At 40.5% G+C, this 14,990-nt stretch overlaps 1 protein-coding gene across 10 annotated transcripts in view; it reads left to right on the top strand.

The window, feature by feature from the left end:
* The window catches only part of FSIP1 (fibrous sheath interacting protein 1), a 210,588-nt gene that overhangs the window by 64,075 nt on the left and 131,523 nt on the right, over positions 1-14,990 (top strand). The gene's annotated exons all lie outside the window — the stretch shown is intronic.

Raw genomic sequence — 14,990 nt, 5'->3', positions numbered from 1 at the left:
TAAAGCTGGTTTGGTGGTACTGAATTCTCTTAGCTTTTGCTTGTCTGTAAAGGTTTTAATTTCTCTGTCAAATCTGAATGAGATCTTTGCTGGATAGAGTAATCTTGGCTGTAGGTTTTTCTCTTTTGTCACTTTAAATATGTCCTGCCACTCCCTTCTGGTTGCAGAGTTTCTGCTGAAAGATCAGCTGTTAACCTTGTGGGGATTCCGTTGTATGTTATTTGTTGTTTTTCCCTTGCTGCTTTTAATATTTTTTCTTTGTATTAAATTTTTGATAGTTTGATTAATATGTGTCTTGGCGTGTTTCTCCTTGAATTTATCCTGTATGGGACGGTCTGCGCTTCCTGGACTTGATTGACTATTTCCTTTCCCATAATAGGGAAGTTTTCAACTATAATCTCAGTCCCTTTCTTTTTCTCTTCTTCTCCTGGGACCCCTATAATTCGAATGTTGGTGCATTTAATGTTGTCCCAGAAGTCTCTGAGACTGTCCTCCATTCTTTTCATTCTTTTTTCTTTATTTTGCTCTGTGGTAGTTACTTCCACTATTTTATCTTCCAGGTCACTTATCCGTTCTTCTGCCTCAGTTATTCTGCTATTGATCCCTTCTAGAGTATTTTTAATTTCATTTATTGTGTTGTTCATCATTGTTTGTTTGCTCTTTAGTTCTTCTAGGTCCTTGTTAAACATTTCTTGTATTTTCTCCATTCTATTTCCAAGATTTTGGATCATCTTTACTATCATTACTCTGAATTCTTTTTCAGGTAGACTGCCTATTTCCTCTTCATTTGTTTGGTCTGGTGGGTTTTTCCTTGCTCCGTCATCTGCTGTGTATTTCTCTGTCTTCTCATTTTGCTTAACTTACTGTGTTTGGGGTCTCCTTTTCGCAGGCTTCAGGTTTGTAGTTCCCGTTGTTTTTGGTGTCTGCGCCCAGTGGGTAAGGTTGGTTCAGTGGGTTGTGTAGGCTTACTGGTGGAGGGTACTCGTGCCTGTGTTCTGGTGGATGAGGCTGGATCTTGTTTTTCTGGTGGGCAGGACCGTGTCTGGTGGTGTGTTTTGAGGTGTCTGTGAACTTAGTTTGATTTTAGGCAGCCTCTCTGCTAATGGGTGGGGTAGTGTTCCTGTCTTGCTACTTGTTTGACGTAGGGCGTCCAGCACTGTAGCTTGCTGGTCGTTGAGTGAAGCTGGGTCTTAGCATGGAGATGGAGATCTCTGAGAAAGCTTTTGCCGTTTGATATTACGTGGGACTGGGAGGTCTCTGGTGGACCAATGTCCTGAAGTTGCCTCTCCCACCTCAGAGGCTCAGGCCTGACACCTGGCTGGAGCACCAGACTCTGTCAGCCACACGGCTCAAAAGAAAAGGGAGAAAAAGAAAGAAAGAAAGAAAGAGAAAAATAAAAAATAAAGTTATTAAAATAAAAAATAAAAAAATTATTAAAAATAAAGAATAAAAAGTAATTTAAAAAAAAAGGAAGAGAGAGCAACCAAACCAAGAAATAAATCCACCAATGATTACAAGTGCTAAAAACTATAGTAAAACAAGCAAACAAACAAACAAAACAGACAGACAGAACCCTAGGACAAATGGTAAAGGCAAAGCTATACAGACAAAATCACACAAAGAAGCGTACAGATACACATTCACAACAGGAGAAAAAGGAAAAAAATATATATATTAAAAAAAAAGGAAGAGAGCAGCCAAATCAATAAACTAATGTACCAGTGATAGTAAGCTGTAAATACTAAACTAAGATAAACATAAAACCAGAAAGAAATTAGATGCAGAAAGCCAACCGCAAGTCTACAGTTGCCCCCAAAGTCCACCGCCTCAGTTTTGGGATGATTTGTTATCTCTTCAGGTATTCCACAGAAGCAGGGTACGTCAATTTGATTGTGGAGATTTAATCCGCTGCCCCTGAGGCTGCCAGGAGAGATTTCCCCTTCTCTTCTTTGTTCGCCCAGCTCCTGGGATTCAGCTTTGGATTTGGCCCCGCCTGTGAGTGTAGGTCGCCTGAAGGCATCTGTTCTCTGCCCAGACAGGACGGGGTTAAAGTAGCAGCTGATTAGGGGGCTCTGGCTCACTCAGGCGTGGGGGGAGGGAGGGGTATTGAATGCGGGGTGAGCCTGAGGCAGCAGAGGGCCAGCATGACGTTGCAACAATCTGAGGCGTACCGTGTGTTCTCCTGGGGAAGTTGTCCCTGGATCACGGGACTCTGGCAGTGGCGGGCTGCACAGGCTCCCGGGAGGGGGAAGTGTGCATAGTGAGCTGTGCTTGCACACAGGCTTCTTGGTGGCTGCAGCAGCAGCCTTAGCGTCTCCTGCCCGTCTCTGGAGTCCTCGCTGATAGCTGCGGCTCACATCGGTCTCTGGAGCTCGTTTAGGCGGTGCTCTGAATCCCCTCTCCTCGTGCACCCTGAAACAATGGTCTCTTGCCTCTTAGGCAGTTCCAGAGATTTTCCTGGACTCCCTCCCAGCTAGCTGGGGTGCACTAGCCCCCTTCAGGCTGTATTCACGCAGCCAACCCCAGTCCTCTCCCTGGGGTCTGACCTCCGAAGCCCAAGCCTCAGCTCTCAGACGCTGCCTGCCCCAGCGGGTGAGCAGACAAGCCTCTCAGGCTGGTGAGTGCTGGTCAGCAGCGATCCCCTGTGTGGTAATCTCTCCACTTCGCCCTCTGCACCCCTGTTGCTGCATTCTTCTCCATGGCTCTGAGGCTTCCCCCCCGCCACCCCCCGTCTCTGCCAGTGAAGGGGCTTCCTAGTGTGTGAAAACTTTTCCTCCTTAACAGCTCCTTCCCAGAGGTGCAGGTCCCGTCCCTATTCTTTTGTCTCTGTTTTTTCTTTTTTCTTTTGCCCTACCCAGGCACGCAGGGAATTTCTTGCCTTTTGGCAAGTCTGAGGTCTTCTGCCAGCATTCAGTAGGTGTTCTGTAGGAGCTGTTCCACATGTAGATGTATTTTTGATGCATTTTTGGGGAGGAAGGTGATCTCCACGTCTTACTCCTCTGCCATCTTGAAGCTATCCCCTGATATTATTTTTGGATTGGAATTCTTTTTGAATAATACACTGAAAGTATCTCGGATAAACCCTGCATATCTATTCAGTTGACAAATGGCCTCCAGTCTATTGCTGAACCACAAATATTCATAATGCATAGTCATGTTATTTTTATTTTTAACCTTTCTGCAAACCATTAACTCACCAGTAGCTTTTCTCCATGCTCCCTTAGAAAGAATGTCTTTTAAATGGAATATAAATTTTTGTTTTTCAGCAGCCAATTCCACAAATATTAATCAAGTGCTCACTGCATGCAGGGAATTGTAGGGCTTTTAAAGACGAGTCAGTGGCTTCACAGGCGAATTCTATCAAACATTTAGAGAAGAGCTAACACCTATCCTTCTCAAACTCTTCCACAATATAGCAGAGTTCCTCCCAAACTCATTCTACGAGGCCACCATCACCCTGATACCAAAACCAGACAAAGATGTCACAAAGAAAGAAAACTACAGACCAATACCACTGATGAATATAGATGCAAAATTTCTCAACAAAATACTAGCAAACAGAATCCAACAGCACATTTAAAGGTTCATACACCATGATCGAGTGGGGTTTATCCCAGGAATGCAAGGATTCTTCAATATATGCAGATCAATCAATGTGATACACCATATTAACAAATTGAAAGAGAAAAATCATATGATCATCTCAATAGATGCAGAGAAAGCTTTCAACAAAATTCAACACCCATTTATGATAAAAACTCCCCAGAAAGTAGGCATAGAGGGAACTTACCTCAACGTAATAAAGGCCATATATGACAAACCCACAGCCAGCATCATTCTCAATGGTGAAGAATTGAAACCATTTCCTCAAAGATCAGGAACAAGAGAAGGTTGCCCACTCTTGCCACTATTATTCAACATAGTTTTGGAAGTTTTAGCCACATCAATCAGAGAGAAAAAGAAATAAAAGGAATCCAAATTGGAAAAGAAGAAATAAAACTGTCACTGTTTGCAGATGACATGATACTATACATAGAGAATCCTAAAGATGCTACCAGAAAACTACTAGAGCTAATCAATGAATTTGGTAAAGTAGCAGGATACAAAGTTAATGCACAGAAATATCTTGCATTCCTGTACACTAATGATGAAAAACTTGAAAGAGAAATTAAGGAAACACTCCCATTTACCACTGCACAAAAAGAATAAAATACCAAGGAATAAACCTACCTAAGGAGACAAAAGACCTGTATGCAGAAAACTATAATACACTGATGAAAGAAATTAAAGATGATACAAACAGATGGAGAGATATACCATGTTCTTGGATTGGAAGAATCAACATTGTGAAAATGACTACCCAAAGCAATCTATAGATTCAATGCAATCCCTATCAAACTACCAATGGCATTTTCCACAGAACTAGAACAAAAATTTCACAAGTTGTATGGAAACACAAAAGATCCCGAATAGCCAAAGCAATCTTGAGAAAGAAAAGCGGAGCTGGAGGAATCAAGCTCCCGGACTTCAGACTGTACTACAAAGCTGCAGTAATCAAGACAGTATGGTACTGGCACAAAAACAGAAATGTAGATCAATGGAACAGGATAGAAAGCCCAGAGATAAACCCACGCACATATGGTCACCTTATCTTTGATAAAGGAGGCAAGAATATACAATGGAGAAAAGACAGCCTCTTGAATAAGTGGTGCTGGGAAAATTGGACAGCTACATGTAAAAGAATGAAATTAGAACACTCCCTAACCCCGTACACAAAAATAACCTCAAAATGGATTAAGGACCTAAATGTAAGGCCAGACACTGTCAAACTCTTAGAGGAAAACATAGGCAGAATACTCTATGACATAAATCACAGCAAGATCCTTTTTGACCCACCTCCTAGAGAAATGGAAATAAAAACAGAAATAAACAAATGAAACCTAATGAAACTTAAAAGCTTTTGCACAGCAAAGGAGACCATAAACAAGGCGATAATACAACCCTCAGAATGGGAGAAAATATTTGCAAATGAAGCAACTGACAAAGGATTAATCTCCAAAATTTACAAGCAGCTCATGCAGCTCAATATCAAAAAAACAAACAACCCAATCCAAAAACGGGCAGAAGACGTAAATAGACATTTCTCCAAAGAAGATATACCGATTGCCAACAAACACATGAAAGGATGCTCAACATCACTAATCATTAGAGAAATGCAAATCAAAACTACAATGAGGTATCACCTCTCACCAGTCAGAATGACCATCATCAAAAAATCTACAGACAGTAAATGCTGGAGAAGGTGTGGAGAAAAGGGAAACCTCTTGCACTGTTGGTGGTAATATAAATTGATACAGCCACTATGGAGAACAGTATGGAGGTTCCTTAAAAAACTAAAAATGGAACTACCATACGACCCAGCAATCCCACTACGGGGCATATACCCGGAGTAAACCATAATTCAAAAAGAGTCATGTACCACAATGTTCATTGCAGCTGTATTTACAATAGCCAGGACATAGTAGCAACCTAAGTGTCCATCAACAGATGAATGGATAAAGAAGATGTGGCACATATATGCAATGGAATATTACTGAGCCATAAAAAGAAATGAAATTGAGTTATTTGTAGTGAGGTGGATAGACCTAGAGTCTGTCATACAGAGTGAAGTAAGTCAGAAAGAGAAAAACAAATACCATATGCTAACACATATGTATGGAATCTAAAAAAAAAAAAAAAAAGAAGGTTCTGAAGAACCTAGGGGCAGGACAGGAATAAAGATGCAGGTGCAGTGAGTGGACTTGAGGACACGGGGAGTGGGAAGGGTAAGCTGGGACGAAGTGAGAGAGTGACATGGCCGTATATACACTACCAAATGTAAAATAGATAGCTAGTGGGAAGCAGCCACATAGCACAGGGAGATCAGCTCCGTGCTTTGTGATAACCTAGAGGGGTGGGATAGGGAGGGTGGGAGGGAGACACAAGAGGGAGGAGATATGGGGATATATGTATACGTATAGCTGATTCACTTTGTTATAAAGCAGAAACTAACACACCATTGTAAAGCAATTATACTCCAATAAAGATGTTAAAAAAATAAATAACGACGTGTCAGGCACATATAGAACTGTGGAGTCAGACAGCCTCGCTTCAGGTTCTGACCCTTCCACTTATTGGCTCTGAGGACTTGGGCATTAATTAGAAGCACTCCAAACCCCAGTTGCCGCATCTGTAAAACAGTAATGATAATATTATTCATTAGTGTTCTTTTAAAGTGTAGATGAGTTAATATGTGTAAAGTACTTAGCATGGTATCTGACTCCAAACTCAACCCAAGACGTTATTATAATAAGTGACTTAAGGAACTTATTTCTTTATGAGAGACACAGAATACACATAGATAACTGTGGTACAAGACATTATAGGTAAGAACAGTAGAAGGCTATGAGCAAAGTGCTGTGCTGGTTCAGAGGAGAGAGAGAAAGCACATCCAGAAGGAATATCAAGAAAGTTCATTTCTACAAGTGAGGGATAGGAGGAGGAAGAGAAACCAGCGAGTGAGGCAGAGGGGGTCAGAGACCCTGAGAAGGCTACCATCACACAGCATGAGGTTGAAAACTGGCGGTCTGCAGGGCAAATTGGGTTCACAGTTAGGGTTCCTTTAGACCACTTAGGGTTTACAGTTTTTTTTTTAGCAAACATTTAAAAATTGGGTGAACTCATATAAAAATCCAAATTTCTAGTTTTTTTTGAAAAATTAGAACATCTGGCAAATTAGGCTTGAAGCCTTGCTTGGCAAACTACAGGATTGAGCTAAGTAGCAACTGCTGCTTTCTTTGGAGCACAAATTCTCCAGCTTGCTATGCCATCCTTCACACCATATTGTATTGCCTACAATACATGGGCCTACTTCATGCATTTATGTAAGTTGCCCAGCCCCTGCACAGGTCATCAGAATATCTTTGAATGCCTGCTTATTTCACAAGAGATGGTGTGGTGGTTGATGTCGAGTATCCAGATTAATATGTGGCTTCACCTCTGACCTGAAAGCAGCTCATAGGATACTGGAGGATAGGATGTAAACATAGACCAGCTTGTGCCATGACCGACCATACCAGGAAACCAGAAGTACCACAATATGGGAACTGATTTTATGAGAAGTACAGAAAACATATGCTGGGGGAGCACAGAGAAAGGAAAGGTTATATAATGAAGGAGTGATATTTTAAATATTCCTTTGGAAGTTTTAAAATTTTGGTCAAGAAAATAGTTTCCCAAACAAGTGGAAATGTGTAGGCTTTCTGACTTACCTGACTATGGCAACTGTAAGATGATAAACTAGTAGGCACGTAAGCCTGGGATGATAAACGTACCTGAGTCAGAATAATTTGAGGGACTCCAGAGAGGTGACTCAGATTAAGGAAGTATTGGTTGTTGTGAAAGCGGCAGATAAGAAGTCTTTTCCTTATGAGCTTGCTGATTACAATGTTCTTATGAGGTGCCCTCGCTCTTAACTTCATAGCGATGTTTCAAAAGCAGCATTTGGCTTTTACATATCTGATTTCTTTAGCGTAAAACAAAGCATGTGGTCACATTCAGAAGAAAGAATGGCATGTTACTGCTATTGCTGTAATGTGAGTAATGTCATGTGGTTGCAGTTTTACATCTGCTTTTTATTTTCATTTCATCTTAGCGAAAGAGAACTAATTGAAGCAATTTTTTCCTTAGGATCTGTGGTTTAACTGTGCATACCTTTCTGTATCCATCCCCTAACCCTCCAACAAATCAGGTAGTTCTTTCCGCGTATTGTAAATCCCACCATAAAATTGAGTGATGTTCTATAATTTAGTTACCGTATTTCTTATTTGCAGCTGTGTTAGATTCCAGCTTTCGCCAGAAATATCCAAGATATAGGAGTTATGTAAGCACTCAGTTTCTTAAATCCTTAGCAACTGGATTCAATAATACATTCTATTCAGTTTGGCTCTTATAAAGAAATGTAATTTATTCATCTTTCATGCAATCAGTCTTACTAAATCTAGAATTCCAGTTCATCATTAGATGTTGTTTTCCTGGTTGGGAGAGAGTCTTCAGAAATGGCTCTTATCGTCATGAGGCATTTCTTTGTTAAGTCAACTAGTTTAATTGACTATAAAAATCCTTCTCACTTGGTGTATTTTCTTGTTCTTAAAATATTGATTCAGTTGTATACTATTTGGTAAGACCAACAAAAATTAACAAACATTTGAGGAAAATTGTAGGTGTATTCATCTCTTTTCTTGCCAAGAGAATACCAACCAACAATTAACTGTGTTTTGGTCTCTTGTTTCAACGTTAGCTAAACTTGAGGAAACATAAAACATGGTTTGACATGTAATCTTGAAAGATGTTTTACTATTGAGTTCAGGGGTTTGTAGAGTTCCAATAATGGCCATTCCGTTCACTTGACCTCAGATTACTTACTATGCTGGTCAAGGGCAGGAACTGAGGCCTCTTTTATGTATGCTAGTCACAAGCACAGAAATCTTCTTGACCATCTGTTGATTTCAAAAAACTATAGAAGTATGCCACAAGAGCATGGATTTCTGAATTGAGGAACAGACAGGAAGTTACTTCAGACGTCCTTGCCTCTGATGCTAACCTGGCAAACGTTCCCAACTAAATCTGGGGAATTCTTCTTGCCACCTATTTTTTACAGATTACTCTGAAGTTTTTGTTTATATTTCTTGGTTTTTCTATGTTAAGCCTCCTGTGTAGTCAATGTTTCTTTCATTTCATGGAAGTATTTCAAAATGATAAAAACAATCTGGCTGAAAGATTTTTTTCTTTACTTTTAGTACCGCCAGGCAGATGATGAATCTGATGACAGGAAATAGCAGTAGCCTATGGAGAAGTATACCGTTAGCTTGAAAACACAGGGCACGCTGGCTTTATTTAGGCAGGTTTGTGTTTTTCTGGCCCTTAACTCATGCCTTATTTTCATATCAGACAACTTATGGAAGCATGAGTAATTTCCTCTGTATTTGGCTTTTAGAAATGAGTTTACTTAGCTTCAAAGACACCTGTTGGCTCAGTCAACACCACAGATATTTTTTTAAGGATGAACTTAGAATCCCTCGGCAATCAATTAGTCAAATCAACAAATACCTCTTGACCTCAAGGTCTGTTCTCTTCTTGTCGCTCCTTAGATATTCTATGCATATCATGGAGAGCTTTTACTGAACTGAATTTTACTTTAACTGAATGAAAGCATTTCTGTATGACTCAGAAATATATAAACAATATGGATGGTCAGAGAATCTGCTCAGAACTTCCTACCAGAGGAAATCAAGATTCTTCTGCTGATCAGGAAAACAGATGGTACTGATTGGCACTTTGACGTGACAATACAACCTCTCCTGGCACCACGGAGCTTCTTGAATGTACCAATGAGCAATCTTTGCCAGAACCAGTGATTGCCTTTTCTTGCTCCCTCTTGGCCTCTATTTTCATCACATGCTGTCCTTCAAATATTTGTACTATATGGTTATGCTATCAGAGACTGAGATTGAGGAAAGACGTTATATATCCTTGGATTTAATTGTGGAGAATTGCAGACTCATAAGCTTTCAGAGTTGACAGAAACTTTCTTAGAAGAAATTGAGACCCAGAAAGAAAAAGTGACTTGCTCAAAAGTACCCAGCTGCTTATACCAGCAGAACTGGGGCTAAAATCTAACCTTTAGGCCAGTATCTTTTGGGTACAGAGAGTCACATTGTCAAAGCAGAATGAAAATAGCCTTGGTAGAATAATTTTTTTTTTTTTAAGATTTTATTGATTGATTGATTACTATGTTGGGTCTTCGTTTCTGTGCTAGGGCTTTCTCTAGTTGCAGCAAGCGGGGGCCACTCTTCATCGCGGTGTGCGGGCCTCTCACTGTCGTGGCCTCTCTTGTTGCGGAGCACAGGCTCCAGACACGCAGGCTCAGTAGTTGTGGCTCACGGGCCTAGTTGCTCTGCGGCATGTGGGATCTTCCCAGACCAGGGCTCGAACCCGTGTCCCCTGCATTAGCAGGCAGATTCTCAACCACTGCGCCACCAGGGAAGCCCAGAATAATTTTTTGTTTTCTTAAATATAAGAAATGACCTTCTATGTTTATGAAATCATTACATGTTTACTGTAGAAATTCAGGAAATACCAAAACATCTAAGAAAAATAAGATAAAATCATCAAGGTTTTTACCATCAGGTTAAATTTCCTTCCAGTCTATTTCTGTACAGGTGCATGAACATACACACATACATACACAGTATACCAGTTGGAGTTCTGGGCAAGGAACAGAAAAAACACCCAACTTGGATTTTGAAGATAATGAGATGAAGGAACTATTTACAGATTTAAAGGAGCCAGTAAGAGATGTTGGGACACTTAGGACTAGCAACAGTGGGTAGGGAGAAGAAAAAGTGTATTGGAGCTTAGGGAGAGCTAGAGCTGTGGTAGAAGAATCTTCCAGGGTAGCTTCCTTGCCCCTTGTACCTATACAGTTATGACATGGACTGCAACAAAAACTACCACTGAAGAGGGATACCTGACACTGCTCTGCTGTGTTTCCTGTCTTACATCCTTCTGAGTAGACTGGCTCCAAGTGTGGCCTCTGTTTGCCTTTGAACATGAATATTCAGTTGAATCTAAGAAAAATCCCCTTAATGGGCACCTCAGGGATACATTGTTGCCCAAACCATAATGCCAAAGCAGTGAGGGGAAGGGGAAGATACCCCAAACTCTTCTTCTTCCTGCGCTCCAATCTCCTAACACTCCTCCCCTCTCATTGACTAAACCTAACCACAAGACAGAGGTCAAGGAGAAAGAGTAATTGTCCCAGCTTGCATCAGATGTTCATGACAGTTTATCATTCTTGTCTCGGTGGGCATTTGCCTCTGTGCATGAAGCTGCTCTGAACATTCATATACAAAGTTTGAGTCGTACATTTTCATTTCTCTTGGATAGATTCACAGGAGTGGAACTGCTGAGTCATAGGATAGACAAGCATTTAACTTTTTTTTTTTTCATTTTTATTTCTTTTTATTAAGACTAAGACAATGAAATGAATAGGAAACATTGACACCCAGGAACGTGAAGGCTTTGGCTGGTGTTTTTGTTTTTGTTTTTTAAACATCTTTATTGGAGTATAATTGCTTTACAATGTTGTGTTAGTTTCTGCTGTATAACAAAGTGAATCAGCTATACGTATACATATATCCCCATATCCCCTCCCTCTTGCGTCTCCCTCCCTATCCCACCCCTCTAGGTGGTCACAAAGCACTTAGCTGATCTCCCTGTGCTATGCGGCTGCTTCCCACTAGCTATCTAATTTACATTTGGTAGTGTACATACGGCCATGCCACTCCCTCACTTCGTCCCAGCTTACCCTTCCCACTCCCCGTGTCCTCAAGTCCATTCTCTATGTCTGTGTCTTTATTCTTGTCCTGCCCCTAGGTTCTTCAGAACCATTTTTTTTTTTTTTTTAGATTCCGTATATATGTGTTAGCATATGGTATTTGTTTTTCTCTTTCTGTCTTACTTCACTCTGTATGACAGACTCTAGGTCCATCCACCTCACTACAAATAACTCAATTTCATTCCTATTTTATGGCTGAGTAATATTCCATTGCATGTATGTGCCACATCTTCTTTATCCATTCATCTGTCAATGGACACTTTGGTTGCTTCCATGTCCTGGCTATTGTAAATAGTGCTGCAGTGAACACTGTGGTACATGACTCTTTTTGAGTTATGGTTTTCTCAGGATATATGCCCAGTAGTGGGATTGCTGGGTCGTATGGGAGTTCTAGTTTTAGTTTTTTAAAGAACTTCCATGCTGTTCTCTATAGTGGCTGTATAAATTTACATTCCCACCAACAGTGCAAGAGGGTTCCCTTTTCTCCACATCCTCTCCAGCATTTATTGTCTGTAGATTTTTTGATGATGGTCATTCTGACTGGTGTGAGGTGATACCTCATTGTAGTTTTGATTTGCATTTCTCTAATGATTAGTGATGTTGAGCATCCTTTCATGTGTTTGTTGGCAATCGGTATATCTTCTTTGGAGAAATGTCTATTTAGGTCTTCTGCCCGTTTTTGGATTGGGTTGTTTGTTTTTTTTTGATATTGAGCTACATGAACAAACATTTAACTTTTTAAGAAACTGTCAAACAGTTTTCCAAAGTGGTTGTGCCATTGTATACTGACACCAACAACGTGTAAGAGTTTGCTTGTTCCATACTTCTCCAACGTTTAGTTTTAACAAACATTTTCATGTGGGTCATTCTAGTGGCTAGTGATACCTCATTGGGATTTTAATTTGTATTTCCCTGATGACTTAATGATGTTGAGGACTTTTTCATGGGCTTATTTATCACTTACGTTATCTTCTTTTATAAAATATCTGTTCAAGTCATTTTAGAACTGGATTTTTAAATATTATTGATTCTTAGTGAACTAAGTGAACTGTGTGAGTTCCTTGTATATACTGGATACAAGTCCTGTGTCAGATTTGTGTGTTATATTTTTCTCTCTGTCTGTGGCTTTTGTATTTTCTTAGTGGTGGCTTTGGATAAGTAAAATTAAAAAATATTGATGAAGTCTGGTTTACAAATTTTTTCTTTCTGTTTTTCTTTTTTTTGCCTAGCCAACGATTTAAAAATACATAGTTGTAGATTATTTAAAATGTCCTTTTTTTAAAAAAAAGATTTCTATTTAAAAATGAAATACAATTTGAGTGTTTTTCAGGTCACTATATTCTATAGACTGAATGTGTGCTTACCAAATTCATATGTTGGAATCTAATCCCCAGTGTGATTGTGTTTGGAGGGGAGGCCTTTGGGAATAATTTGGTCATGGGGATGGAGCCCTCATAAATGGGTTAAGTGCCCTTATAAAAGAGACCCAAAGAGCTTCTTTGTCCATTTTATTATGTGAGGGCACAGCCAGAAGATGGCCGTTTAGGAACTAGGAAGCAGGCCTTCACTAGATACGGGATCAGCCTGAGCCTTGATCTTGGACTTGCAAGCCTTCAGAACTGTCAGAAATACATATCTGTTGTTTATAAGCCACCCAGTCTGTGGTATTCTGTAATAGCAGCTCAAACAGACTGAGACAATGTGTATCCTACTTCAAAGTGGGCCATAAAATACTGGATGCTTAGAGCTCCAAGGAGACCTTGATACCATCTCTTCCAAACTCCTCCCTAACATTAGGTTTCCTTCTTAAAGATATTGCCAATCATAATTCACCCTCTGGATGCTTCTAGAGATTGAGAGCTACCAGAAATGAGTTCCCTTTTGGGGAAAATAAGATGTAGAAGAGTCACTTCTTGAAATTGAGATACTCTTTTAATAGTCTCCTCAGTAGAATTTTATACAATATGAATTTAATTGGTGTGATCACTGAGAACCAAAATTACAGTCTATTGGCCAGTGCTTATCCAGCTTCAGGATTGTAGTTTGTATTGGGATACAGGGTGGGACCAGTCCGGGTCCATGTCTGGGCCGTGACAGTGTGGTAAGTGCAGTGAGGGAACATGCGGCATGACTGCAGAATAATTGCCCTTCCTGGGTATGTCAGGGAATATTTTATAGTGAAAACGTGTTTGTGCTGAGCTCAAAAAGAGTAGGAGTCTCTATGAGGAGTTGGAAGGAGGAGGCACAGAGGTTGGAGAACTAGCAGTGGTGAATATTGCCGAGGCTTTGGGTCAGAGACCCAAGGAATGGGAGATGAGCCTGAAGGGCCGGGAAGGGGTGAGAACTTTGCACTTTAAGTTGATTGTTCTCAAATTTTCGAGCAGCTGTGGTTCAGGTGGTCAGTCCTCAGTCCTTACCTATTGAGTCAGAGTCTCCAGGGTGGAGGCTGGGCCTTTGAATATTTTCACAGACTCTGTATGTGAGACTGAAGCCCACTGGAGTTTGAAAACTACTAGTTGAAGTGAATGATGAAGCAGTGAGAAAGAGAGAAGGGCCTTGATTAAAGAGGTATTAAAAGTGAAACGGTGACTATTCTTGATCAACTCTATGTAAGGAATGAGAATGTGGGAGGATTCTGCTTAAGCAACTTAAAAATGTCATTTATACCAGTTACCTCATGGCAACACAGAGTAGGAAATCTGTGGAGGAAATGTAGGAAGTTTAGTTATAGATACAGGGCCAGCTTACTGTCAAGAAATACCCATTTAAATCACCTAGAAATGATACTAACTTTGGGAGGATATGGTTCTGTCAATTCAAATATTGCTGATAATAATGAGATGCTTTCCTTATATAGTGCTTATTCTTTTCAAAGGACATATTCAGCTCATATTTGTTTTTTTTTTTTAAATTAATTAATTAATTTGGCTGTGTTGGGTCTCCGTTGCTGCATGCAGGCTTTCTCTAGTTGCAGCGAGCGGGGGCTACTCTTCGTTGTGGTGTGCGGGCTTCTCATTGCGGTGGCTTCTCTTGTTGTGGAGCACAGGCTCTAGGCGTGCGAGCTTCAGTAGTTGTGGCATGCGGGCTCAGTAGTTGCGGCTTGCGGGCTCTAGAGCGCAGGCTCAGTAGCTGTGGCATGCGGGCTTAGTTGCTCCACGGCATGTGAGACCTTCCCAGACCAGGGCTCGAACCTGTGTGCCCTGCATTGGCAGGCGGATTCTTAACCACTGCGCCACCAGGGGAGTCCCTCATATTTGTTAGGTACTAAGATTTGCTGCATGCCTGCAATGTACTGTGATGACTTTTGGGCTAGATATTATTATTATCATTTTGCAGATGATGAAACTGAAGTTCAGAGAGGTTCATTGATTCCCCTAAGGCCATCTCAGTCAGGAACCAGGTAGAGCCAGGGTTCAAAACTCTTGACTTTGCCAAGCTCATTTCTCTTTTCACTGTTACACAGCTGCCTCTCATAACATAGATGGACATTTTTTTTTTTAAATTTATGTATGATGAACTTGAAGTCCAGAAAAACTGATTTGCCCAAGATTCC

Source organism: Balaenoptera physalus (genome assembly GCF_965194825.1).
Source record: "Balaenoptera physalus genome assembly, chromosome: 2".
NCBI lineage: Eukaryota > Metazoa > Chordata > Mammalia > Artiodactyla > Balaenopteridae > Balaenoptera > Balaenoptera physalus.
The sequence above is the reverse complement of the archived record's forward strand: the minus strand, read 5'-3'. Positions and strand labels throughout refer to the sequence as shown.